Here is a 24,481-nt window from a genome sequence, read left to right as displayed (position 1 = left end):
CCAGCAGCAAACCCGGGGAGGGCCGAGCAGACAGAAAGAACAGCGCAGGGTCCTGTGTTGCTCCTCCACGAAGAGGGGGAGCGACATGATGGTGCCGTGACTCGGATATGAAGCCTAGGCAGGGTCCTGTGTCGTTCCTCCGCGAAGAGGGGGAGCGACATGATGGTGCCGTGACTCGGATAGGAAACCTGACTTGGATAGGAAACCTAGGACGGATAGGAAACTTAGGAGGGAAGAAACGGGAAGAACTGGGAAAATACCAGAGAGAGAGACTAGCAAATGGCCTAGGGAAAAGCCGGACGAAAAGAGGTGCCGGAGGAAGTTGTTGAAAGCCTAGGCATAGACTCAGATACGGACTACGGGGGGAAGCTGGGAGAAATCTCTAAGGTCGAAAGCGAAAGTGAAAGCTAGAACAAACAGACTCGGACGCGGACTGTGGGGAGAGGCCAGGAGAAATGAGGGAGGAATATCGTTGGAGGAAAGCTTGGGGAAACATACCGGGTAGAGAAAAATGTTAGGAAAATTGAAGCCGCGGGGGGCAGGCCGAGGCGGAAACGAAAGCCACTTTGGGATTCTCAAGTTAGCCCGGGAATAGGGGGCGAAAAGTTGAAACCAGAAGCTGAGACGTAAGCCAGATTGGGATCCGTCTGATTAGCCCGGGGAGCAAAGGACGGGAAGCCAGATCGTGGGGCGGAGACGTACGCTGGGTTGAATTCGCCAGGCTAGCCCGGGGAACTTAGATTGAATCCTGGTGGCGGAGACGCAAGCTACGCTGTGTTACTCGCGGAAGCCGTCGCGTGCAGAGAGAGCACGGGGCGTGAATAGATAGGGAACGGGCTGGCGTAGGCCGTGGTTCAGACGCGAAAGGGTTAAGCGTGGAGACCGCAGAGCGCGCAAAGCCGAGCCGCGCAAAGCCGGGAAGCTGCGCAGATGAGAGAGGCGCGCGGGCTGAAGCGGCGCGGAGCCGGGAACCCGCCGGCGGGGCGAGGTGCCGGAAAGCTGCGGGGATAAGAGAAACAGAAGTTTTAGAAGTAAAGTGAGAGAAATAGGAATGCTGGAAGATAGAAGTAAAATGGGAGAAATAGGAATGCCCGGAGATAGAGAAATAGAGAGAAATAAGGCCTCCCCTCAACATGCCAATTAGAAGGCTTGGATTCGGTCTGCCCGATTAGTGAGGCGATGAGCACCTGGGCGGCTAGCCGCAGGTCACCGAAGACAGGCACGAATTAACATCAGTAAAGCTTCCCCACAATGCAACAATTAGGAGGCTTGGATTCGGTCTGCCTGATTTAAGGCGGTAAGCGCCAGCAAAGCTCGACCAGAGTATGAGCTGCAGGTCACCAAAGATAGGCACGAACCAACACTAATAAGTCTCCCCCACAATAAGGCAATGAGAAGGCTTGGATTCGGTTTGCCTGATAGGTTTTGTAAACACCTGCAGGCAGTGCTAGCAGAGCAGAGCATGCGCTGCAGGGCACCGAACACAGGCACGCATCAGCGCCTAAAAACCTCCTCACAATGGCGAAGAGAGGACCCGGATTCGGTTTTCCTGATTGATAGGACTTGTAAGAGCCTGTGGCAACTCTAGCAAGTAAAGCAGAGTGTGTGCTGCGGGACACCGAAGACAGGCGCGTATCAACGCCAAAAATAAAAAGAAAGGGGGATCTGTGGGGAGCAAACCGGACTAGACTGTTACTGGAATTAAGACTTATTCTATGCATCTGCTCTCCCACAATATGGCGCTGGGAGAGAAGTAAACAGCTTCCGCACAGCTGCCTCCAGTTCAACCAATTAACTGTAGGACTTGCTCCTGATTGGAGAGCAGCGTACTCAGCCGAGTTGGGATTGGCGGAGGAGGACTATAAAGGAGGAGAGAGACGGCATGCACCAGGAACATCTATGGGGAACATCTAAGGGAACCCGTGCAGCCCCCGAGAGAACCGGCCGGTGGTGTGCCGCTCCCCTGCGGAAGTGGGGAATGCGGCCAGGGGGAACTGCCCTTCCACGGAGGTGGAAGGGATAGTAGCCAACCCGGGAAGAACCAGCAGCAAACCCGGGGAGGGCCGAGCAGACAGAAAGAACAGCGCAGGGTCCTGTGTTGCTCCTCCACGAAGAGGGGGAGCGACATGATGGTGCCGTGACTCGGATATGAAGCCTAGGCAGGGTCCTGTGTCGTTCCTCCGCGAAGAGGGGGAGCGACAGTGGAGTGTGTGCTGAGGGAGGGAAGAAAGCTATGGGCACTGCATGAAACCCTTCACCAAACTTTCAGCAAGGGCTCTGCAAACAAAGGTCTTTGTGAGTTGAGTGTTCAGGGGTGAAGGGATTGCAGTTGGTGAATGACAGGACCCCAGTAGGATGCTGTATACTCAGGAGCAATGAAAAGCACTTTGAGACCTGAAAATGATCCCACACAATTCACTCAGTAGTACAGGCTGCACTTCAAATGCAGAGTTCAAAAAAGAGAACATGGCTTCTTTCTGTGGAATCCACAGAGCCTGGAGATGCCAAAAGAAACCCAAGAACCAATCTCCACAGGAAACCATTAAAGCATTACTTTGAATACAGACAATAATGCTGGATAGAGAACTAGTCAAAAACAAGTACTTTTATGAAAATATCAAAATTACCCTCTCCAGGTAGTCTATGTGAAGTCACACAAAAGCAAGTTTATAGCAACTTTGGTGAATATCCCTATTGCTAGTAAGCAAATTCACTTTAAATAAAAAATTCAACTGAATTGAAAGTTTTGATCTGTTTGAGTCAATATGACTCATCTACATGACTCCACATTTCTTTAGAGCCTAAAAATTCTGGTTTTGATTCAGAAGACTTCTATACCAGAGTTGCTAAACTGGTCCAATCCTTTTTCCTCAGCTTTCCAATATACCCTGTTGCACTCTGCCCTCCCAGCCCCCAGCTCTTCTCTATTTATCTGGGTCCTACACAACTTTCAAGGAAGATTTAGTCTTCCAGTCACATCCTTTTGAATATCACCTTCTCAAATATCACCACCAGTGAGTGGTTATCCCCTTCTCTGCCTCTGAGGAGTCATAACCATAAGGACCACTCACTAGGCAAGAAGCACCTTGTAGAATAGTGATCTGAGCTTAAACCTAGATGTTGATCATTGCCGAAAATTCCCTGCTTCACTCTAAGGCCATGCCTACTGGGACTATGAGATTCAGATTATGGTAGAAAAGCAAGAATTCCAAATTGGCTGCACCTTCTGTGCTACCAGCCCCAGCCTGTTTTTATCCTAGCACGATGATAGAAGATAAATACTGTCTGGCAAACCACGGATCCTCCTGTGTATGGAGAGGATAACTGAGAGATTCAACCAACCATCTTTCATCATTTCTACTTTTTAAAAAACCTATTATTATATATAATCACAGTTGAACCAAGTATACTTAACATAACTATCCTTAAGCCTGATTTTTTTTACTGTAACTGAAATGCATAGTCTTAGGGTCACTTTAGACCATAATATTCTAAGACTGGATGGGAACTTGGAGATCTATTATTCCAAATGTTGGCTTTAATATAAGAGAGAATTGAGGCCTAGAAAGAGTTCAGGATTTTCCCAGAGTCCCATAGGCATGCAGTGAAGGAGCCAAAACTCAGACTCATGTATTCTGATTTGTTTGCTGTCGCTCCCCCTCTTCGTGGAGGAGCAACACAGGACCCTGCGCTGTTCTTTCGTCTGCTCGGCCCTCCCCGGGTTTGCTGCTGGTTCTTCCCGGGTTGGCTACTATCCCTTCCACCTCCGTGGAAGGGCAGTTCCCCCTGGCCGCATTCCCCACTTCCGCAGGGGAGCGGCACACCGCCGGCCGGCTCTCTGGGGGCTGCACGGGTTCCCTTAGATGTTCCCCATAGATGTTCCTGGTGAATGCCGTCTCTCTCCTCCTTTATAGTCCTCCTCCGCCAATCCCAACTCGGCTGCCCACACGCCGAGCACGCTGCTCTCCAATCAGGAGCAAGTCCTACAGTTAATTGGTTGAACTGGAGGCAGCTGTGCGGAAGCTGTTTACTTCTCTCCCAGCGCCATATTGTGGGAGAGCAGATGCATAGAATAAGTCTTAATTCCAGTAACAGTCTAGTCCGGTCTGCTCCCCACAGTTTGCCATCCTCCTCCTACTGCCTTCTCCACTCAAGTGTTTATTGGGAAATTCCCATTCTGTTCCTCTAACACAGCATTGCCTCAGTCAACAAGTCTGAATTCTTGGACAAACCATCCCCATTTTCTTTACTCCACCAGAGGTCTTGACAAAGAGCAAAATGGAGGTGGTGAGTGGAAATGGGGAACAGATCCTGGTCAGACAACACTCTGCAGGTATGCAGTGTTGAGTGGATTAAATGTGTTTTGAAAAATAGATTCTTGGGGCCAGCATTGTGGCATAATGGGTAGAGCAGCTACCTACAATACTGGCATCCCATATAGGTGCCGGTTCCAGTCCCAGCTGCTACACGTCAGATCCAGCTCCCTTTAACGTGACTGGGAAAGCAGTAGAAGATGGTCCAAGTCCTTGGGCCTGTGAACTCGTGTGGGAGACCCTGAAGAAGCTCCTGGCTCCTGTCTTCAGCCTGGCCCAGGGCCAGTTATTGTGTGTGTGTGTGCGTGAGCATGTGTGTGTGTCTGTAGTTGTGCCTTTCAAGTTAATAAAACAAAGCTTTTGAAAAATAGATCCCAATACATATAGTAGGTCAATAATGACAATATGTCTTCCCTTCCCCCAATGTAGAAACCAATTTTGATAACCAGGTATAAAAACCAGCAGAGCACCCAAATTCTCAGGAAAATGACAAGTAGTGATGGTGACTGAAATAGTTTTTTGTTTTGTTTTGTTTTTAAATAAGTGTGCATGGCTTGAAATATGAAAAATTGAAAACCTTCCTTCAGAGAATTGTTTATTCCATCAGGGTACCAGGCCCAATGTTTCACCATGTTTGCAGTTGTATATGCTGAATATAGATTTTCCGGTGCTTGGATTTCTATAGCTCTGCACTGAAGCCCTACAGGAGTAGCCTAACAGCACAAATTATATAATCTGTGCATTCACTTCTTAAAGCTGAGTTTAAAATATGGAAAATGAAATTCTAGAAGTTAAGAGAATAGAGATTAGCAAGCCTTAACTCTGGTACCAGATTATTTCTGATATGTTAAAAAGATAACTTTCCAATTTCTAATTCATTCTCTTCTTTACTCTCTAAGAAAATTATTTCCGTGGGAGACCTTTAAAATAATTGTTCTCAGGCCATCAAGGAGGGAGGCGCCTTTCTCTGAAGGGAGGAAGGAACCTCCACTGTGATATGGCCTTGACTAAACAAGTTCAGAGTTGGTGAACTCAAGGGGCTTCCATAGCCTAGACAGCTCATAGCAAGAGTCTCGGGTGTTTGCTGATGTTATAAATAAGAGTGCCAATTGTTAAATCAACAACAGGAGTCACTGAGTACAGGCTCCCCATGTAGGATCTCTGTCCTTAATGTGTTCTACTAGGAAACTTAAAAATAGCACTACTAGTCGAACAATGCCCTATACCTGGTTCAGTTGTGTGAGTGCAGCCTGTTGAAATCCTTGCTTAGTGTATACTAAGTTGATCTTCTGTATATGAAGGTGATTGAAAATGAAACTCGATGAAGGGTGGGATGGGAGAGGTAGTGGGACAGGGGAGGGCTGCGGGAGGGAGGGAGGTTGGGGGGGGCACAACAATACAAAAGTTGTACTTTGTAAATTCACATTCATTAAATAAATAAAGAAAGAACTTATGGGGGAAAAAGCCATTGTAATTCATAAACTGTACTTTGAAAATTTATATTTATTAAATAAAAGTTAAAAATAAAATAATTGTTCTCATTTGCATACTAATTAGATTACAACAGATAATACGTAAAATCCTTAAAAGTAAAAAGAAAATGCAGTTTCTCAAATATAGAGATGTAAAAATAATGAATTTGAGTACATATTCTGTTCCAGATACTTGGCAAGATAATTTTTTTGTTTCATTTAAATTTTTTAATAATTTTTAAAAATTATTATTTTACTTAATTTAAAGGCAGAGAGGTAAAGAGAAGGACAGAGACAGATAGAGAGCTTCCATCCACTTGTTCATTCCCCAAATACTTGCAACAGCCAGAACTGATCCAGGCTGAAGTCAGGAACCCTGAACTCCATCGAGGTCTCCCACAGGTGTAACAGAGACCCAACAACTTGAACCATCACCTGCTGCTTCCTAGGCTCTGCAGTAGCACAAAGTTGGAATTAGAAGCAGAACTGGGACTCAAACCCAGGCACTCCCATATTGACGCAGGCATCCCAAGTAGTATCTTAACCACTGCACCAAATGTCTGCCCCTACTTTCAGGTATATTATTTCTGAACCTCGGAATGATATTGCAAAGTAAATATTATTAAACCATTTCACAGAAGAGAATCATAGAATTTTGTTGGCTCAAATTCTGGATGGTAAAGAATGGAGGAATGAATCAAACCTACCACTGCAGGGCTCTGCCTTTTATTTATCTTATGCAGCCTTCCTCACAAGAGGCAATGAAAATCGATTTAACTTTAGATTTATATACAGAAGATGTAGGCTGGGACTCAGGTCTTAGTTGTAAATGCCTAGCATTTAGATAAAATGTATGGTTTCTTGCACTTTAATTTCTTCATCTATGAAATGAGAATGCTAGCCACTTCCTCAAAGGATGTTGTGAGTATATTTAATACTCCTTTAGAACCCCTCTGATTGGTGAAGGTTGCAGAAAGCAATTAGAGGAAAGGTGTTTGAGTGGGTGAAGACACTCAATGTTGGCTTATATGAACCACAGCCTCCAACCTACCTCTCAAACTTGCGGTTGGTAACTGGGACACCGCATGTCTAGGACAACATGAGCGATGCATGAGAATACTAGGTATTAACGTTCTTAGGAACTCTGCAAAGCTCAATGCCTAAATAAAATCATTCTTGGACATCAAGTTTTCCTAGAACAGCCTTGCAAAATGTCAGAAGCCCAAAAATGTCTTCAGACCTCAATTTAGAAAATGAGGAACCTTGAAGACTAATAGGACAAAGTCTAGGCAGTATGCTCCACCTGATTTTTGAAGAACCATGGCAGTTATATAGGATAAAATCTTAGTTCTGCAGATGAGGAAAGCATGATCTGGGGTCCCAGCTAGTCAGTAGCAGAGCTGAGACAACAACCCAGAAATGGGGCCTGACCTCTTCCCTCTCCTGTTCCCTGCCTTGCTTTTTACTAAGATCTATTTTCATTTAACTTTATATACAGAGTATTAACTCTTTTCTAGGTAAAGAGTTCAACACTTTGTATGAGAAAGAAAAAGAGAAGGAGGAAAAAAATAAAACTGTTCCTCAACAGTCCAGACAAGGGCTATTCAAAATCATTGTATCTCGAAGGTCAATTCATTTCTTTTAAAAAAAAAAAAAGATGGCCGGCGCCGCGGCTCACTAGGCTAATCCTCCACCTAGCGGCGCCGGCACACCGGGTTCTAGTCCCGGTTGGGGCGCCGGATTCTGTCCCGGTTGCCCCTCTTCCAGGCCAGCTCTCTGCTGTGGCCCGGGAGTGCAGTGGAGGATGGCCCAGGTGTTTGGGCCCTGCACCCCATGGGAGACCAGGAAAAGCACCTGGCTCCTGGCTCCTGCCATCGGATCAGCGTGGTGTGCTGGCCGCAGCGCGCCGGCAGCGGTGGCCATTGGAGGGTGAACCAACGGCAAAGGAAGACCTTTCTCTCTGTCTCTCTCTCTCACTGTCCACTCTGCCTGTCAAAAAAAAAAATTAAAAAAAAAAAAGATTTATTTATTTATTTGAAAGGCAGGGTGCTGGTTTGGAAATGGAGCATCTGAGACTAAACCAGCATTCATACGAGATGCTGGAGTCACAGGCGGCAACTTAACTTGCTGCACCACAGCACCAGTCCCAATTCATTTCTGACACTGCCGACACGGGGACAGGTCCCCCAGGTAGAGGGCTGTTTCTCCAGGGTTTTTCCCTTTCCCACTTCAGACATCAATCATGAGTCCCAAGTTGTTTTGCCTGTGCTTCTGAATGACCAGCGATAAATTGCATCTCCTTGGGGCTGGTGAAGCAGATAAAGATACCACCTGCAGCGCCAGCACCCCATATGGGCACCAGTCCCAGTCCCCGCTGCTCTACTTCCAAGGCAGCTCTCTGCTATGGCCTGGGAAAGCAATAGAAGATGGCCGAAGTGCTTGGGCCCCTGCACCCGTGAAGGAGACCTAGAAAAAGCTACTGGCTCCTGACTTTGGATTGGCACAGCTCCAGCCATTGTGGCCATTTGGGGAGTGAACCAGAGGATGGAAGATTCTCTCTCTCTCTCTCTCTCTCTCTCTCTCTCTCTCCCCTCCCCTCTCCCTCTGCCTCTGTCTCTCTGTAACTCTGCCTCTCAAATAAATAAATAAATCTTTAAAAAAATTTGCATCTCCTCCTTAGGTTTGATTAATGTCCTTGAATGGCCCACAGACATTAGGGAAACAAGGGCCAATATTGTGGCACAGACAGTTAAATTGCTGCCAACAATGCCAATATCCAATATCAGAGTGATGGTTGGATTCCCTGTTCCTCTGCTTTCCATCCAGCTCCCTGCTAATATCCCTGGGAAAGCAGCTAATGATGGCCCAAGTTCTTAGGCCCCTGGATGGAGCTGCTAGCTTTGGCCTGACCCAGCCCTAGCCATTGCAGCCATCTGGGGAGTGAACCAGCAGATGGAAGACCTCGTTCTCTTTCTCTTTCTGTCACTCCCTCTCTCTGTGTTCTCTGCCTTTCAAGAAAATAAAACATCACCTAAAAAATTAAAAAAAAAAGAAATCAGGGAAGCACACTTCCTGGTTAATTATAAGGGATGTTACAATGGACAGACATGAAGAGATGCATAAGGTGAAATTTCACTGCATCGACATGATTGAAGCAATGGCAATTGTGTCAAAATGTGATCGAACCAAAAGGCTATAACCTTATGCTAACACACTGAGTGGGGAAACCCAGCAAGTCCTATCTGTTCAAATTCTTCCTAGCCTCTCTGGGAAGCAATCTTTCCTCTAGGGTATGATACAGAACCCCTTCTAAAATGGGGGTCTTATAGACTACTGTCAGATAGGTCATATAATTCCTTTATGGCCAACTCCAAGACCAAAAGGCTGGAAAAGATTAGAGTATGGCCCACCTTAGAGAAGAGAAATTCTAGTTTCTATGACCTGTCTTGGGGAAGGAGTTATGAGCCAGGAATCAAGGATGAAAACTTAAACATACATCAAAATATCACAGTGACCTTGGGATAGCTGCTTCTTATCTGCGCCTCTGTGCCTTCATCCATAATATGGGGATTATAATAATAACCATTTCTTAGATATCATGAGGATAATAAGTGAAAAGTTTTTATCCCAGCACCAGAGATTGCTCACTAGTTTTTGGCTTTTGCGTAACCACTCTCAAGCCTCTACATGCCATAAAGCCCAGTATTGTGGTTACTGCACCCCTCCGCCTGTGGCCAACCCCAAAAAGCAAGGGACTCTACCAGAAGACAATGTGGGCATAGCTTGTGAAGATCCTGTTAGTGGTCAGTCTTCTGACTCCTGAGGTATCCAGAGTTTGTAGCGATTGTAACATAATGGGATGAGCTTAAATTTAGACAGAGAGAAGAAGGTGAAGCACTGCTGCTGAGCTTTCGAGTTCCAGATCCACTTTCTGCACACACAAATTGGACCATGAACTCCCATTCTTTTTAACTTTGTGTTAATCATGTGTCAACTTTATTATTCAAATTTCAAGCAAAGAGCAGAAATAATGGTGATTTTCTCCTTGTGTCGGTAAGCCACAGCTTCTCATTTGAGTGGCTTTTTACTTCCTTCTCACACTCAGCACCTGGGAGACTTAGTGTCAGGAATAATGAGCTAGGGACCGGCGCTGTGGCATAGTGGGTAAAGACGCCACCTGCAGTGCTGGCATCCCTTATGTGGGCCGTTTTGAGTCCGAGCTGCTCCACTTCCAATCCAGCTCTCTGCTATGGCCTGGGAAGGCAGTAGAAGATGGCCAAATCCTTGGGCCCCTGCACCTGTGTGGGAGATCCAGAAAAAGTTCCTGGCTCCCAGCTCCTGGCTTCAGATAGGCGTGGCTCCGGCTGGCTGTTGTGGCCAAATGAGGAGTAAACCAGCAGATGGAAGACCTCTCTCTATCCCTGCCTCTCCTTCTCTCTCTGTGTAACTCTGACTTTCAAATAAATAAATAAATCTTTTTTTTTTAAAAAAAAAAAAAGGAATAATGAGCTTTCTATTAATTACATCCAATCTCATGGTCATGAACTTGGATATTTGCTCATGTCTAACAAGGAAAACATGGTCCGTGCTAGAACACAAGATCTTTTATAAATAAATTACAAAAGTCTTTTCAATAGCCAGCTTGTTCTTTCTCTGTGAGAACTTAGAATGGGATTATGTTAAAGCTATGCTAGCCAGCTACCTGCTTTGTGTACTGTCTTGAGAACTTACCCTTTGATTCCATGCTTCTTTCAAAAGTGTCAAAGCACTAGGCAAATATTACTCATCAAGCTGGTTTGATGATGTCTTGAAATCAGCTTTTATTTTCTTTTGTGGCACAGTCACATCTATTATCAGAGCCATGATTTATATGAGATGTGAGAACTCTTGGCAGAAGTCCCACATGAGACTTTTCAGTAGGTAAGTCAAGGGCTGCAAAACTTCCTTCTGGAGCCTACAGAAAAGATATTGAGGACTTTATCTGTTATTTTCCTTAGCTGTGGTTTCCTTAGAGTCATCATACAAAAGGTGCACATCTACTTACCTGCTTAGAGCTTTAAGATATAAAGGCCCTCATGGCAGGAGCCATTGAGGCTGTACCATAGACATGTCAGCATCTAACTCACAGCTATTTAAGTTAAATTTGTGAACCTTATGGGCAGGATTAGCCCTGCACTCCTGTGCAGGCTCCACCAAGCCCACATTTCTACCCAAGCTTGGTCATGAAATCTGTACTGCCTGATGTGGAAGCAAGAGTTATGAGCATCTGTACCACAAGATACTCTTACCACCATATTTTAATTCCCCTGTCCTCTCCTCCTCTCCTCCCCATTCAATTCCCCATTTCACATGCCCAGAAGTCCCACTAGCTTCTTCTCAACAATCCCACTGGGAGAAGCTGGCCAAACTGTGGGAGAAGACAGGTGGCAGGGAGGTGTCACCTCCCAAAAGGTTGAGAACAACGACAACAAAAACCAGTTAGAGACTGATTAGCTATTTACACAATCCACACAATGGTAAATGTTCCCTGCTGGTAGCTCTTGCTTCCTCCAAGTAAGTAAGAATTGGAAGATCTAGGGGTAGAGCGATTACCTGAATCCAACAGCAATTCATTCTATATGGTTGAGTCATCAGAATGCACATACAGACGCTCAGACACCAAACCACCTAACTTATGTAGTCGCGGCTGCCTCTACTTAATCATTCATTCAGAAATACTCACTGAAGGGCGGTGTGTGGCACAGTGGTTAAGTTGCAGCTTGGGATTCCTGCATGCCATATCAAAGTGCCTGGCTTGCGTCCTGACTATCGTACTCCCAATGCAGCTTCCTGATAATGTGCATCCCAGGAAGCAGCACACAATAGCTCAAGTACTTGGGTTCCTGCCATCCTTCTGAGAGACTTGAATGGAGTTCAGGGATCTTGGCTTTGGCCTGACCCAGCCCCTGCTGTTGTGAGCATTTGGAGAGTGAACCAGAGGTTGAAAGACTTCTGTGTGTCTCTCTGCCTTTCAACTAGAAGATGACAATAAATAAAAAATTTTTATTAAGATTTTTTACTAAGATCCTGCTCTGTGCTAGGCTCTGCAAGTTCTGCAGAATTTAGAGATGACTGACACAAAATCTTGCCCTTGAGAGCACTCCAATTTGAGGCAGAGGAATAGAAGTATTAAAAACAATTACATGTGGCTGCCTGTTACCCAGGGCTGTGTTGTCAACTAAAAAGAAGACTTCCCAGGGCTTCCTAAATCAGCTAATCATTCTCAAGTGACAATTACTGCACATGTAGAGTCACTCTCAACAATTAGCTATCCAAGCACTAGCACTTCACTTCCCTTCATTTAGCTGCAGCTATTCCCAAAGACAAGTCTTGTCATGAACAGCATTCTCCTAACAAGAATCCAACATGTTCTACAGTTTCTTCCATTTTCAATCTGTCATGAAGTCTGACTCTGCTGAATGAAAGAAGTAGCTTTGCTTGTAACTGACGCTTTGCTCAAGTTTTAACTGGAAACCCTAGGTGATTTATCTTGTTATTAACCAAGGACTTAAAGATCCTAGGACCTTGCAGGCTTAGGAGATTAAATATTAAAAATAAAAACAGTTTAGCTTTTTTTCATTCTGAAAATTCATATTGAAAATCTAAAGTAAGCCAGATATTTGGGGAGGAAATAAGGACTACAATGGGGATTAACACAATTCAGGGAAGGAGACAGAGGGATTGGCGATAAGTGCTATCAATATCAATGGTATAAAGTAGGCTATAGTCCATGAAATGGTAGGGAAGATGGAGAAAAACTGTCAGGACACAGGAATAGCATGTGCAAAGGCCCAAACATGACAGCATGCAGAGGACACTGCAAAGACTAAAAGAAAATATTGCTTGTGGCTGAACATGAAAGCAAACCTTGGATATAGCCACGGATGAAACTGAATATTTAAGTGGGAAATTTGACATTCTTATGGCCTATTTCCCAAAACAGATCTAACTGTAGATATAAAATCCTTTGTACACTCAGCTTGAGTGACATCCCCTACAACCACAAACAAGAACCTTCAAGACCCTCACCCTTACTGCTGATTAGAGGAGCACCTACTTCTCATTAATAAATCTGCAGGAATAATACCATAAAATTCTGTGTTTTCTTTGCAAGTAGATTCTTTTTTTCTAACAAACAAAGCACACAACTATATTGAGTTGTGTCTGAAGCATTGCATCTGAAGCACTGGCATCCCTTTTGGGTTCCAGTTTGAGTCCTGGCTGCTCCACTTCCAATCCAACTCTCTGCCAACAGCCTGAGAAAGCAGCAGAAGATGGTCCAAGTGCTTGAGTCTCTGCACCCATGCAGGAGACCGAAATGAAGCTCCTGGCTCTTTGCTTCATCCTGGCCTAGCCCTGGCTGTTGTGGACATTTGGGCAATGAACCAGCAGATAGAAGCTCTCTCTTCTCTCTTCTCCCTTCTCCCTCCTCCCTTCTCTCTCTCTTTCTCTCTCTCCCCTCCCCCTCTGTCCTTCCCTCCCTCCCACCCTCTCTGTAACTCTGAATTTCAAATAAATAAAAGAAAAGAAATGGATTCTGGTTCCTTAACAAGAAAGGACTCCTTTCCCGAAAAATGACCAAGATGCCCAAACAGAGGAACTGTCCCTTCCTCAGCTTGTGGGTTTGCAACCAGCAAGAGCAGAGAGCAGAACAGCTAGTTACACATGCCCTAAATAAGATGTCAGAGCAGGCTCACGTGATCCAATACCAGCTGGCCAGCACTTGATCAATAATGTGGACCTAGGAAGAAGCAAGCTGGGGCTACACCAACTTTCAGCATTAACTTCTTATACTTTTTTCAGGGAATTAAGGGACTCTGCCCTTCACTTTTCAGCCATATAAGAAAATAATACTACTTGAGTTTTTTAAGTATTTTGTGGATTAGGAAGTACTTTTAAATGCATTATCCAGCCCAGTCTTCATGAGAACCCAGTGAACTAAGATTTCTTATCTCTTTGCTGCAATGGGAAAACTTGAGTTCAGAACAAGTGACTCACCATGAGCCTCTAGTTGGTCAATGATCCGTTATGAACTAAGAACTCTTTGGATTTGTTCTGTTGCCAGAGAAAATGATAAACACTAGATGGTGTGGTGATTCTTGCCAAAAAGTTTAAAACAAAAGTGAGAAGTTAACATCTGAGTTTCCTTTTCCATTTTTTCCTCATACATTAAGTATTTTATTTAACCAATTATCTCAACTGCCTCTAAACAGTATAAAGTTATCCTTCACATAGAATTTATTTTAATATTTATCAACCCAAACCTAGAACTAAACAATGATTTTACAAGTTATTTCATCTGCTATATATTCATTTTCCCTTCCATTATATGAAATTACCATGTTAATTATCATTAACATTTGAGTATTTATTATTTACAAGGCACTGCGCTAGTTGCTTTTATATGAATTATTTTATTTTGTGCTAAAAACAACCTTATGAAACCAGGACTGATTCCTTATTATCCACATTTTCTAAATAAAGATTCTGAAGCTTTTTAAAAAAGTTAATAGACTGGCCGGCACCACAGCTCACTTGGCTAATCCTCCGCCTGTGGCGCTGGCACCTGGGTTCTAGTCCCAGTTGGAGTGCCAGATTCTGTCCCGGTTGCTCCTCTTCCAGGCCAGCTCTCTGCTGTGGCCCGGGAGTGCAGTGGAGGATGGCCCAAGTGCTTGGGCCCTGCACCCACATAGGAGACCAGGAGGAAGCACCTGGCTCTTGGCTTCAGATCGGTGCAGCGCGCTGGCCGTAGTGGCCATTTTTTTTTGGGGGGGGGGGTGAACCTAAGGAAGGAAGACCTTTCTCTCTGCCTCTCTCTCTCACTGTCTAACTCTGCCTGTCAAAAAAAAAAAAAAAGTTAATAGACTTACTCAAGTTTTCTTAGCTAACAAGAAGGTGGGGCCACAATTCAAACCAGGATACTTCATTGCCAAACAGGTGCCTCTACTTATGAGGTCCAAAGTTCCTCCCAACACCTGCCCCAGCAGGCGGCAGAATTCCTTAAGAAAGAAAGGCAATCTCAGCAATCCCTAAGTCTCAAGGTTGTGTGTGCTATTACTGACAGGGTGGTGTGGGCATGGGACATCGCGTACTTGTCATGCTTCAGCTAGGATGACAATTTCAGTACACTTCACACAGATTGAGAGTAGCACTGAAATTGGTTTTGAATAGACACAGATGCATTGTGAGAAATGGATGACAAGTACCTCCCAGGAACCTCCCTACTCCCAGCCAGGGGTCAAGACCCTAGATTTATGAGATATGAAAATACAATCAGTTAGCACAGGAAAAGAGAGAAAGGTAAATGGCTCATATAGGTGTCAAAGACACAAATCTGCCCTCATTAATGTGCATCATTACCCCAAAAAATTAAATAGAAATGCAGTGAACTTGAAAGCAATTATCCAGGAACTCTTATAATAGAGAAAGAAAATATTGTTCTCTTTCTCATTTTACCATATTATTTGCCAAACAATGCATTAAGTTGACCTTATATAGAAATAAAAAGTTATCTCTGTGTGCTGGTGGCCCAGGAGGGATCCTTGGGCCCTCCTGATCCTGGTCTCTCCCTTGGCACCCACCGCTGGGGTAGTTGCCAACAGCACTTTAATTACCATAGGTCTTTGAAGCGAAGCAGGAAAGGCAAAAGTTTTGACATGATTTTAAAGAGACTCTTAACCGGTTGGATAGATTTTTCAGTTTAGTTACATATGGGCCCCACTTTTAGAACATCTTACATGTGCTCTTTTAAAACAGTAAAAGTTGAGAATAAACCATATTTTAAAATCCCACCACTCTCTACACAAATAGCCTTTTTCCATTTGGTTATCATTTTTCTCTACCAAAGGACACAAAGCAATTACACAGGGGACAGAGGACCTGAGACATGGTGAAGGCTTCCACCCCCAAATTCATTCTCTGCCAGAAACTCAGGAATCTGCTTGCAGTCAGCGAGCTCAAATACTGCACACCAGAGACCCAAGGTCACGCTGGAGATAAATTCTGAAAACATCAACAACATGAAAAAAGTAAAACCTGATTGTGTCCACATAATTGTTTTTTAAAGATACTGTAAGCCATTCACTGACATGATTCGTGAGAAAGAAGAAAAGACAAATCCATTACAAAGCAGAGATCAGATGTAATAAAGAGCACCATTCTCAGTGTAAGGTTTGAAACTCAAGTTGGAATCCTGCCTGCTGGCATCCCTGTGCACTGGTCACTGCAACCACAGAGCCCCTGAGTCCCTGTCTATCAAATCCAACCTGAAAGACAAGACTGTTGTGGGGAAGAAATAAGGACCCAGGGAATGTGCCTGGCACATAGGAAGGCTCCAGCATCATCTTTTGGACCCAAATCTGAACAATTGAGATGACAGCTTTCAGAGATGAAACTCGAGCAACTGAGTCACAGGGTCACATTGTCATGCAGAAAACATCAACTCCCTGATTAGGTAAAACCATGTCGCTCTACTTAAAAACCACAAGGCATTTGTTGGTTTAAAACAGGCAAGTTAGAAATATATTACAATTGTCATTAGGCTCAGATAACCAGTCTAAACTATGGAATGTACAAGGATAATTTATCAGAAGGCCAAATTGATTTAACTGAATTATCACAGAAAAATCCGAAATCTAATTACAGGCAGCAACAATTTCAAGAGAGCTGCTAGGTCTAAACACAAAGAAGCCATGTCGTAGGCTGACACTAAAATTCAGTCATGCTGTGTTTCATTTATTTGATGAAAAGATGTCAGATATGAATCTCTGGACAACTGAGGCTTTGTACATTACTGAGGAGTTCCTGCAGGTGATGCCATGTTAAAACTGTGCAAATGGTCATCCCTCACTCTACCTTGGGCATTAAAATCTCATCTATGACTGACTACTCACAGCCATGCCCCATTACTCGGGAATCCTGAGAGTGAAGAGGGCCAGCGACATGAGCCCAGCAACGTGGGCCTAGCCTGGATACTTGTGAAGAGTCAGGTTCTCCAATTCAGCCCAAGTTTGAGTCCTGCCTCTGACATGCATTTGTTATTCAAACTCAGACAGGTGATATACGTCTCAGCCTCTTTATCTGTAAAATGGAAATAACAATCAGTTAGCTCTAATAGTTCCTAACTTAGTCTTACGAAGCACTGAGAAAAAGAAGTGTCAAATAATCTGAGCTGTTGCCATCTCCTTCATCCAGGCCCACACAGACACCAAGGAGGGGCTGCTCATCTCGGAGCCCTGTCCATTAAATTCTTGTATTTTGCTCTTCACAAAGCACCCAAAGCTTTTAAACCCTCCCAAGCCCACTGAGGACAGCAACTTCCAGACACAGTGATAGAACACTATCTTTTCACTTACAGAGAAATTAGAAAAAGACAGGTGCTTCTCTCTTTCTTGCCCTAGGACATCTGAAAGTGCTAAAGAGGGGCTGCCCTTGTGGTGTAGCTGGGAAAGCCGCTGCCTGCACCACCGGCATCCTGTATGGGTGCCAGTTCGATTCCTGGCTGCTCCACTTCCAATCCAGCTTCTTGCTGATGCACCTGGGAAAGCAGCAGAAGATGGCTCAAGTACTTGGGCCCCTGCACCCCATGGGAGACCTAAAAGAAGCTCCTGGCTCCTGGCTTTTGTCTGGCCCACTGACTCATCTCTGAACATTGCCTCCACTTGGGGAATGAACCAGCAAATAAAAGATTATTTTATATCTCTTTCTCTCTCTCTCTCTCTCTCTCTCTCTCTCTTTTCTGTAACTGTACCTTTCAAATAAATAAAATAAATCTTTTAAAAGGAAGAAATAAAGAATACATGTTGATTGGGTCGGCGCTGCGGCTCACTAGGCTAATCCTCCGCCTTGCGGCGCCAGCACACCGGGTTCTAGTCCCGGTCAGGGTGCCGGATTCTGTCCCGGTTGCCCCTCTTCCAGGCCAGCTCTCTGCTGTGGCCCGGGAGTGCAGTGGAGGATGGCCCAGGTGCTTGGGCCCTGCACCCCATGGGAGACCAGGAGAAGTCCCTGGCTCCTGCCATCGGATCAGCGCAGTGTGCCGGCCGCGGCAGCCATTGGAGGGTGAACCAACGGCAAAAGGAAGACCTTTCTCTCTGTCTCTCTCTCTCACTGTCCACTCTGCCTGTCAAAAAAAAAAAAAAAAAAAGGAATACATGTTAATTGATAAATTCTTTCCATGCATCCTTGATTCTCACCATCATTATTTTCTATAAATACAGAAATTCTTTGCTATATAAGACTCTTCCCATAAAAAAGTGGCAGATACCAGGGAAAAGCAGAGAGCATGGGACTTAATTAATTACCCTCAGTCAGGCACCAATCAAACAGTACTCTTATGTGCTTATCTGATAAGCTGGGACTAAATCACAAGCCATTACTGACCATTAATGTGCATAATATTATTAGGTTTTCACAAATCTGACCTTTGATATGAAGAAGGCAGGCTTGATCAAGACTGTGGGATACTAATGACATAAAGTGGAAGAGGATATGAAAAAAAATATTGACAGAAATTCCCCACAAAATATGAAACCAGTACAGAGAATATTTAAAGGAGGCAAAATAAGGCTGACCTCAGACTGAGCTGGCACCAGAGGTCCTGTCCGCTCTGCTCAGCTCCTTCCAGAAGCTTTACAGACCACTGAAGTTGGACAGAGAAAGGTAAAAAAAAATATTTGAAGAACTCTCAAATCCTGTGAGTGTTTAACTTTGCTGAAGGTGGGGAGAAGGTTCATTTGACCCACGGGCTTTGTGGCCTGTTTGCTGTTCTCTTTTAGACTTGAAAATCTACTTCCAGTCTCAAGGACTCCTGGCGAGGACCAGGGCAGAGCTGACAAAGCAAAGAAGGCTCACAGGAGAAAAGAGAAAGAGCCTTTTGGGAGCGATGTCCTCCTAGCAGCCCAATAGCTAGAGTGAGTGGTAAAGTGCCCAGGACATTGTTCATTCTTTCATGCAAACAAGGGGCTTTTACAAATTATTTCTGTGCAAAAACTCCTCTAGGAACTCAAGAAATAAAGACAAAAAACACTGGCTCCCCATCATTAAGGGGATGTATAGGGGAAATCAATAACACACACACAGAGACACACACACACCACGTTTATACAATGGGATTCCATATGACAGGTGCTAAATGCAAGATGTGAACACTATCTGAGTTCCGGAGGATGAAATGTTGAAAGGGCAATGAGGGTTGACAGGGAGAAGGTCTCAAGGACAATCATGTCTTGGTCCAAAAGAGGGAAAAAGAGTATGCTAAAAAGACAAGCTGAGGTGAAAACCATGGGAGGAGGAAAAGTACTCTAGGTGGAAGTATCAGCATACACCGAGGGCCAGAGATATTGGAGCACCATAAGTGTTGGTTGGATTCGCAGAAGTGGGAAATATGTGAGGAAGGGGGAAACTGGGGAGAGGGTGTCTGTCGGTCACATCACAGGAGCTGGGTATGCCCTTCCAAGTGTCTGCACTTAAGACAGAATTTCTCTCCAAGAATGAGCAGCATGCATTTGGCTGGAATGTCCCTTGTCCTCTGAGCTCTCTGCAACATGAGACTGTGGACGGATGGAGGGGGAGAGATGCCCAACAGTTATGACTTCAATAAACAACATTAATCATCAGTTATAAACAAAAAATGTGTGGCATTTGTTCTTCCAGTTGATTATGGTCCTAAGGGAATCCTGTGCCCTCTAATTTTCTAAAATTTTAAGGTAAATGCTTAAGGATGACAGATGAAAACAGGAGGTTAGTCTTTTTTTAATTTCCCTAATCTTAACCTTAGGAGTGAAAAAGAAATCTTCCTCTCTGTCTCCACACCCACGCGGAACCCTGGGTTCATGCTGTTAGCAGGGCTGTGGTGCCTACGGTGGTTTCTTCTTGTCGGTTGCAGCTCTGAATTACAACCTGAGTAACTCCACACCGGAGGCTTGCATTTCAGGTTTGGCTTTTAGGGATTCAAGATAAAAGGGACACATAGTTCTAAGAAGAGTCTACAGTTACTGGGAAGGAGCAAACCTTGTTGGGAAAGAGGAAGGAGGGTGTGAGTGCCAACCTCATGCAACTCTAAGCTCACTGGATTTCTTGGTTCTGTCTTGCACTATCCTTCCTCCACCTGCCCCTGGCCCAATTTCTGCTTCATGATCTCAAGCCCCTTCCCCGTCACATAGTTAAGAAGCAACTATAAAATAAGGATCAATTCTCAAGGAATTACTTGGGGGGAGGGTTTATATTCATCAGTTCTACTGAAATTCTCCCTAGAAAGCTGAAAAAGATCAACAAATGAGCTCTCCTTTTCTCTCTCTCTTTCTTTCTCTCTTTCTCTCCAGGACAAATACATGGGATTGTGTGGTATTTCAATGTCTAAAATACATGAAGATTAACCATAGGGCTCTAGGCATTGTTCTCAGCACCTTCTAGAGATGTCTTCACTTTACACTGAAAGTATGAGGCTTGCCAAGGGCTCATGACTAATGAAAAATAGAGCCAAGAATTAAATCTCAGGAGTCTATCATTAGAACCCTGCGTATCTACTATATGATAAAGTCTTCTAGTGGAAATGCATCCATGAAATCTCCTGGATATAGAAAATGGACAAATTTTCACTAAAACCTCTTGAATGAAAAGTATTGAAATGGACGAACTTGGATTATAGTATCTTCCAGGACTCTGATTGAAACTCACCTAGTATTCATGTAACGTTCAAGGTTGATGATAAAGCGTGACAGGTCATGCATTTGATGTGGCCACTGCTCCAACACTGGTACTCCAGCCCCAAATGTCTGAACTACTGAACCATTGTCCACTCTGATTGTGAACAATAGGACCTTGAATCTTCTGACCCTAACGTTCCCAGATCACCAAATCTCTAATCATGGACTTACATAACGCATCTGCCCTGCTGACATGCACTCCCTGGTGTACTACGTCACAGCACTAAACATTCCTCCATCCTCACATATTTTTCAGCAAACAGAGTGAGTATCAGCTGCAGCATAATATGCCTGTGGGGTTGTATGAAATTTAGTGGGGTAAGTCTACAGCAAATGCCACAGAATGCTTCAGACAGCACTGTTTCCAGAGTGCTCAGCAAATCGCACTGTCCCATAGAGCTGCGGATGCAGGAACAAAGGCCTCCAGCTTTGTCTCCACTTGTAAGAAGACTGAATTAAAGTTGCCAGGGAAACAAAACCCAAGTTTCCTATTAAATTTACTTTCAGCTCATGTGTCACACCTCTTGCCACCTGGATGAAACATAATACAGAAAGAACTACAGTTCTTTTATTAAAAGCTCTAAGAGCACATATTTCCCAGGTAAAGAAAATCCACAGGAGGATAGGTTTGGGCAAATCTCATCACAGAAATGATTCAGCCTCCTCTAGATTTTAGTATAAGCTGGAAGAAAATCATATCAAATGACACACTGTGTGTATTTCTGTAACAGAGCACAGAACCCAAGGTTTGCTCTTGTCTATTTCTAGTGGTCGCAGAGGCAACCTATAGACTCAGAACTTATGGATATATAAAAAAATAAAAAAAGAACTTATGGATAAATTATGATTAAGATAAATCAACAACAGAAAAGAGATTTTTGAACAAATGCTATAATGAGGGAGTCTGAGTGTGGTTGGAGAGCAGGAAAGATGGGAAAGAAGACGGTATATGGTGGAACCAGCTCATCGTTAGGGGAAAAGCATAGACATTCAGGAGTAAGTTGGTCAGTTGCCTCTGACATCGTATGCTCAATGGAAGGACTATGAGGATATTTCATATATTTTGTGGAAAAAATACAATTAAAAGATAAGTTCGGGGCCAGTGCTGTGATGTAGTGGGTAAAGATGCCGCCTGCAGTGCTGGCATCCCATATGGGCACTGGTTCGAGTCCTGGCTGCTCCACTTCCTATCCAGCTCTCTGCTATGGCCTGGAAAGCAGTAGTTCATGGCCTCTGTGCCACATGGCATTAATTCCAATTGCTAACTAATTCCTTGAACCAATAGAAAAATAGAAAATCTCCTCTTGGTGTCTGCACACTGCAAAACTGAGCCCCCAACTCCACCACAAACCTGACCAAGTGTGAACCTTGAACTAAACACTGCATGGGTTAATGTCAAGGGGATTACATAAGAGTGTCAGAGGATACAGACACCTTAGTGAAAAACTGGGCAAAAAAGTCTCATCTGGCTGTAATAGAATTGAAGAATGTTATTTGTCAAGGAGTGAGGGCACCAGAAGTATTCAACAACAAAATGTTTCTAAGTAGATTATCTTTATGATGCCCTCCTTTCGGTGTTATGCCAATATAATGAATAAAATGTGATTTGCTAAAGTTCATTGCACAGGGAAAACAGAACATATTGGGTCAAGAATGTACAGCCAGTCACTGTAGAGACCAACCTGCATGACAGAGAGATGGCAGAATGCAATGTACAAAGCACCAACATTGGGACAATCTTATCAGCAATTGGTAAGTTGATGGTTTGTTACTGCTTATATAGTTCAAGAATAATCACTATTTCAAAGTATTGAATTCCAACATACACACGTACATACAATATACTAAAGCATCTTTCTTCATTGTTTTTCCTTAAACATTAAAAATTTCAAAAACATTAGGAATAATTCAAATCATTAATGTTTCAAATAATTGTATTTTCTCTATGATGGAAACAAATAGGAATTACTGATCAACAAAAGGAAACCACACCACTCAAATAACTGAGTTGGTAGCAAAGCACACCAGGATCAGGCTTTGGCCTAGTGGTTAAGACTCCAGCTGGGATGCCTATATCCCATTTCAGAGTGCCTGGGTCTCAGTCCTGACTCCACTCCTGCTTCTAATATGCACCAGTTTTCTAATATGCACTCTGCAAGGCTGCAGGTGATAGACCAAGTGGCTGTGTCTCTGCAGCACATAAGAGACTAAACTGAATTCTGGTCTCTCAGCTTTGGCTTAACCCAACCTGAGTTATTGCGGGCATTTTGGGAGTGAATCAGTGGCTGGAAACTGAATCTATTTTTCTCTTGCTTTCTCTCCCACCCACCCCCACCTCTCTCCTCAAATAAAAAATAAATAAAATTTAACAAAAAATAAGCACATCAAGTTTGCATATTAAGGACCTGTAGGAAATCAATCTCCACATTGTACCTGGCATCTGTTTCTGAGATGGTTCAATCCAAATGACTTTGGCTGAGTACTCAGCTTGAATGCCCCAGGATTGTATCCTAACCAAAAGCCACCATGACAAATAAAAGGAAAGCCAATTCCTTTGCCTGATTTTATTCCCCCATTGAAAATGTTCAGGTTGGATAATTTATTACCCCCCATTCTGTACTTTCTAATTTCTAGGAAAGGTTGTAAAAGCATTCTGTTTTTTCTGGCAGTCCAAGTCATGGTCCCTCTGTAATTACAGTATAGTAAGCAAAGATAAGTTATTATCTCCCCTTTATTTGTGAAATACTGTCATGTAATTAACTGAATTTCAGTGCACAAGGGCCATACACTCTGGGAGGGAACATTCAAATGTGAAATGTCCTTTATGACAGCATATGTTTAGCATCACACAGAAGCATCTGAGATTGTCTTAGCCACATGGTGATGGCAACAATTTGTGGTGTTCACGTTTCTTGTTTACGCCTTGGAAGCATGTTGTATCAATTCAAATCTTAAAGAGAAGGATGATGCAAAAAACACTTCAAAGCAGAGATATCTCATCAACACTGGAAACAAGTGACCTGAGCCTCCACTCACCTTTACCCGCATCCTCCCTGAGGGCCTCAGAGGTATTCCAACCCCAGGACTCTGGGGAGCACAGTGTAAAAAGCAGTGCTTATTGTGGAAGGCAAGATGTGTGCTCATGGAAGGAACCTGATTGGGAGAAAAATAAAGAGGAAATAATTCAGTGTTAAAGCACGTGAAACACATAAGCTTCAAGGAAGTTTATTCTGGAGATAGACTTGATATGATGGAGGCAGGGAACATGAGATGATAAAAACTTCTTTCAAATAAATGAAAATAAATCTTTTTTAAAAAGTAATCGAGTCCAGGGAAAGGGGATTGGTGAGGCTACTCACTCTGCCTTTAATGTATCCTTTCAAAATGGGATAAAAATATTCCAGCTCCAGCTCATCTCTCTAGAAGTACAGTCCCAATTTTGTAGCTTTCCCTTGAGTAACTTTCTGTATATGCCTATATTTTCTGTATATTCCTATATACTCATATGTTGCTTACCTGTGAATATATGAATGTCCAAGATCCCATTGGAGGCCTTCAGAGTGTAGGATGTCATGCTCTCTTGTTTCCATCCTGAAGATATTGACATTATCATGGTTTTCTTAAAGAAACGCCAGCAGTAACGTGAAGTTTAGGTGTTGGGGTTCAACATTTGCACGGGCCTTTTCATGCAGGTTTCCATGGGGTAGTGGTTATCACGTTCACCTGACATGGGCCTTTTCAAAATTGTAAGAAAGGATTATCACTATGCTCCCAAGGTCACAATTGTCAATTTTGTAAAATAATTTTGGAGCTATCATCCTCCAAAGCACGTTCAAATCTCTGCCCCTTGTTACTGCACATAGAGCTTATCCATCTACATAGAAAATATGTAACAAATGCTCACTATCTAGTCGTTATGTGGAAAAAACATTTAGCTTTCCCATTATTACACCAG

General features: G+C 43.7%; 1 long non-coding RNA gene across 1 annotated transcript in view; it reads right to left on the bottom strand.

Moving 5' to 3' along the window:
* LOC103350018 (uncharacterized) overlaps positions 1-18,468 on the bottom strand; it is a 28,918-nt gene extending 10,450 nt beyond the window's left edge. Inside the window, exon 1 of the long non-coding RNA XR_518089.5 lies at positions 18,394-18,468. This is a non-coding gene — a long non-coding RNA (uncharacterized LOC103350018). The remainder of the gene's footprint in view (positions 1-18,393) is intronic.
* Between the last annotated feature and the right edge of the window lie 6,013 nt (positions 18,469-24,481).

The sequence above is a fragment of the Oryctolagus cuniculus genome, chromosome 7 (assembly GCF_051225735.1).
Source record: "Oryctolagus cuniculus isolate XC-2025 breed Fujian yellow rabbit chromosome 7, ASM5122573v1, whole genome shotgun sequence".
In the NCBI taxonomy this organism is placed as follows: Eukaryota; Metazoa; Chordata; class Mammalia; order Lagomorpha; family Leporidae; genus Oryctolagus; species Oryctolagus cuniculus.
This window is presented reverse-complemented; position numbering and strand designations above follow the sequence as displayed.